This window comes from Dipodomys spectabilis, unplaced genomic scaffold (assembly GCF_019054845.1).
Source record: "Dipodomys spectabilis isolate Male_0828 unplaced genomic scaffold, ASM1905484v1 ptg000145l, whole genome shotgun sequence".
NCBI lineage: Eukaryota > Metazoa > Chordata > Mammalia > Rodentia > Heteromyidae > Dipodomys > Dipodomys spectabilis.
Genome location: NW_024870822.1, coordinates 16,274,961 through 16,279,829, shown reverse-complemented (window position 1 = coordinate 16,279,829; position 4,869 = coordinate 16,274,961). Strand labels below are relative to the sequence as shown.

Genomic DNA, 4,869 nt, shown 5'->3' with positions numbered 1-4,869 from the left:
CCTTCCATTTCTGTGCCCCATTTACTCTTCCAAAGACAGATGAACAAATAAATAAGACCAAAAGAAAAATAGCAACAAAGAAAAAATCTCTAACTTTCTATTTCTTAGTGTTCATTTGATATTTTTTTATGATAAGAGGCACATAGGCATTGCACCTTTTGGTTCCTCCCCTAAGATTATCTATTCATTTCACATTGTGTGAATGCCCTGTAAAATTGATCATGTTCTGGTATGTTTTAAATCTAGCTTCTGAATATGAGAGAAAACATATGCTGTTTGTCTCTCCAAGCTTGACTACCTTACTTAACATGATTTGCTCTACACCTATTCATTGCCCCGCAAATCACATAATATTATTCTTTTTTTTAGCTTTTACATCAACTTTATTCTCAGAGCCAACCTGTGGGAGTTAACAAACCTCCACATTGCTACTTGTTTTAGGAATCATATTCCCTCTTACATGCACCAAAAATCTCATATTCAGCTATGAGTTCTGGGTTGCAAAAGAGGATTTACTCTTTGTACCTTTTTTGCAAGGCTTTGTTGCAAATTAAATGAACACACACACACACACATTCACACACACACACACACAAGTGCTCAGAAATGGTCTAATATTGTGGGATGGGAAACTGAACAAAAGTCAAGGAGCAGAAACTTAACTGTTCTACAATGCCCCTTACTGCTCATGTCTCACACAATGGGGGAATTTTAGACCACAAGAAGGACCTCAATCCTCGATTCCCTTCTTTATGACAAGGTACTAGTCAAAGTGAAGTGAGCAGAATTGCTGTAATGAGCACTTAGATTGTTCTGTTCCTTCTCTTCCTCTAGTCTCGGATACTCACGTCACTGGGAGCCACCTGGGATCATGGGGATGAACACATAATCTCTAGGAAGATAAGAATAGAGTTGTGCTGTTGGGTGCTTTGGAGTACTTAGTCCAATTCTAATAATTGTTCTCTTTGGTGTAACTATATGTGAAAAAAGTTGTCTTTTTATACGATCAAATATTCTAAACTTAAGTAACCTATAAATGCAAGAATACTTCTAATACCTTTGCCATATCCTTTTCTTGCTAATTTTTGTGTGCTACTATTCACAAGATGTGGCTATAGGTAAGAAGCATAAAATCAAAGTTCAAAAACTGTGCTATGAGAAACATTGAGAAACCGACGCAAACATATTGAGATAGAGAAGCACACAAAACATTCAGAGTGAGGAGGCTATATGAAGAAACAGATTTTTGTACCCATTTGGCAACAAAACATCATGTGGCCTCTTCTCTACTTTTGTATCCATGGAGGAGATACTTATGCCTCACGAATGGGTTCACTTACACACTATCTCCCAGTTACATTCAGTCAAAAGGAGGTATTCATAGATTTGGAGAGCAGGAGGAGAACAAGCAGAGACTTAACATTTCTTCCCTGTCTCCCCCTTGTAATGTAAATTATCATTAGCCATGTTATTGTACCCATGGAGATAGCATCTATCTTGTGGCTTCTCTTACAACCACAGCTTCAACCCAACTACAGCTTCAGCCCGGAATTTTGAAAATTCTTCTATCCCATCATCTGTGCAAACCTAATGACGTTAAAATTTCCTGCTCTTACCCAATTATTCTCCTGGGTATTATTCGTTTATACCATTCCATGCATTTCTTAAAAAGGACCTACACTGATAAATTGTCCCTTGCTTGAACTCATTTTAATCATCTTGTTTAGACCATCTATTTGTTGCTGGATGTCTCACATATATAAAAGGAGAAAACTTTCTGAAACAAGACAAATACACAACAGGATTATTAACAAGCACAAGCACTTTTTGGGGAAAACACACACATTATATGTATATATATACATATTATGTGTATATACACACATAAATATATACATTCAAATACACACATAAAGGAAAGCAGTAGATTTCCTCCCATTTCAGCATATTTGAATGGCTCTAATGAAGGGTAATACAGAAAAGCTCTGTTTTAGTATCCATAAAGCAAAGAGTTAATCCTGCCAGTACTCAAATATGCCAGGGGGAGCCTCATACGTCTTGTCTATTTCTTCTTGAGCTGGTTCCTAGAACACGCTACTCTAATGTGAAATGATGTGGATTTAAACTAAGAGGAAAAAGACAAAGGTTACTGTAAAGAGAGATTATTGATCATATCTTTCCTCTGTTCTTCACATTGGAAGTGGTCAGTGTTCTGTGCTGAAGTAAAGACAGTTGGGGTTAAGAACCTCTGCAGGACACTTCTCTACCCTGGAGAAGTCCATACAAGAGTGAACCCTGATGCTCAAATGATGTTTATCAAGATGATTGACAGCCCCGTGATTTCCTGTCCTGGGACCCCCTCGTAAATGAGAGTGTGGAGTCCGTTAGTTGTGTTCCTCAAAAAAATCTTTTCTGAACAGTTAATCTTATTCTGCTCCTATCTCTCAATATCTGCCCATCTTCACTCTAACCTTCATCTTTCCTGAAAATCATTGCTGCTTTGAAGCTTTTTCCTGCCAGCCAATCAGCAGTGCTAGCCAATGTGAAACTGTTATTAGGACCTTCCTTTGTAACTAAAAACAAAACACAAGTTTTGTTTATCTTTTAAGTTCTCCTTGGCTTTGTCTACCTTTTTCTTTTTCTTAGAAGTAACACAAAGGCTGGGTGCCAATGGCTCATGCTTGTAATCCTAGCTACCCTGGAGGGTGAGATCTGAGGATCATGGTTCAAAGCCCAGTCTGGGCATGAAAGTCTGTGAGATTCTTATCTCCAATTAACCACCAGAAAACCAGAAGTGGTGCTGTGGCTCAAGTGGGTAGAACACTTGCCTTGAGCTGAAGAGCTCAGGGATAGCACCCACACCCAGAGTTCAAACCACCAAAAAAAAAAAAAAAAAGAACACAAGCTTTTTTCCATGTTTTTCCTCTAATTGATACTGAAATGTATGCAACAAATGGAAAGCCTTCCTAAATTTTGCTTTCCAAAATCAACAACTTTTTCTTTAAAATAACTTATTGAGTACTGTTAGGATTTTGGTCAGTATATTTGAACAGTAAATTTAGTTCTATGTTTTACTTTCAGCATAGAACAGCATTGGAAGATGATGTAAAGGATTTAGAATGCAGTAGGAAATTTGGAACTAAAAACAACTTAAATATAACTAAAGGACTAAGAATTCACATAAAAATGTAGATAAGACTATTAGGTGGAGTGACTCATTCTTGTAATCCTAGTAATTTGGGAGGCAAATTAGGAACAATGAAGTTAAGGCCAATGGAAAAATTGGTGATGTCATTTTTAAAAAGTTAGTGATATTTCATTTCAACCGAGAGTTGGGAAGAGAGGCTTAATCTGGTCATCATAGCTATTAAGTAAGCATAAGTTGGAGGATAATAATCCTGGATTCCAAGGAAACATTACAAGATTCTATCTAAAAAAAAATAGCAAAGAAAAAAGGGCTGGATTGTAGCTCAAGTAGTAGAGTGCTTGCTTTCCTTGAGACTGCAAGCTTGAGAGATGGAACTGGAGTTCATAATGTTAAGTGAAGTCACCCAGGTTCAGAAGGAGCAAGGTCACATGTTTTATCTGATGTGTAAATTCTAGAACTAAAGAAACAACGTAAACATGTAAGCAATTATATCTCTATTTCTATTTCTGTCTCTTTCTATATATCTCACATGTCTGTAATTATGGGGGCTGTTTGAGGAGCTGGGAAAGGGAGAGGATGAACAATACTGGAATGCATTGGCCTGTGAATGAAGAGAATAAAATGAAGCTCACTGAAAGTTGTTGAATAATAATGAGTAGTGATTATGGGGAAAGTGAGAGTAAAGGGTGGTGTCAATTTGATTAAAGTGTGAAAAACCAAGGTGAAAATCACTTTGAAAAGTTAAGATGCATTAAAATAAATGAATGTCAGGAATGCATGGTCGATCCTGTCCAGAAGTTGATGGCAGTGCCACCTGGGCAGGGCTCTAAGGGAGGCAGGGCAGTTTGTGTCTTCCCTTACAGTTTGCCAGTATCCTTGTACAAATATTTTATATTTCTACTTTATTTTATTATCATAAAACCAACTACAGTCTCCCCACCCCAGGAAAAAAGATGGGTATGAGGAACTGTTGCAGGTCAGATCATCAAGTTCTAACCAAAGGAACTTGCTCCCCTGACAAAGGTGCTCTAATCCCATGGTTGTCCTTAGGAGAGCTGCTGTGACAATCATCAGGCTGTTTTTTATTTAAAAACAAATTAATTTGACTTAGAAGCTGAGTCATAACCTGAACCTTGGAGTTCAGGGATGGATTGCTTTGGTTTGTATACTGTTTTCCCCCAAAGGCTCCTGTGATTACAGGTTTGAGCCACAAGGTGGCAATATGAGGAATGCCTTTGGTAACTTTCAAAGGTTGGCTCTGATGGAAAATCTTTAGGTCACAGGGAGCATGCTCTCAGACACATAAAAAAATCAGATAACTATGGTGTATATCAGATGAGTCTAACAGACACTTATCAAACATTTCTTCCAGTAGCTGTCCCATATGCATTTTTATTTATTTATTTGTACGTCTTTTTTATTAAATATATTTTTATTGTAAAGATCGTACGTATTTTTATCAGCACATGAAACAGTCACTAGAACAGACTGTAGAACAGTCTGAAAAACAAGTCCTACCCTTTCTTAAAAACTCAAAATCATACCATGTATCTTTTCTGACTACAATGGAGTAAAACCAGAAATCAATGGGAAAAACTATAAATCATAAAAATATATATCATCTAAACAACATGATACTTAAGAAACAACAAGTCAGGTGCTGGTGGTTCAGGCCTAGCAACTCCGATGCTAAGATCTGAGTATCCTGGTTCAAAGCCAGC

The 4,869-nt window shown here is 37.2% G+C and overlaps 1 non-coding gene across 1 annotated transcript; it reads right to left on the bottom strand.

Moving 5' to 3' along the window:
- Nucleotides 1-445: 445 nt before the first annotated feature.
- Nucleotides 446-575, bottom strand: LOC122117955. The gene has a single exon (XR_006149271.1). It is a non-coding gene; the product is annotated as a small nucleolar RNA SNORA40 (small nucleolar RNA).
- Between the last annotated feature and the right edge of the window lie 4,294 nt (nt 576-4,869).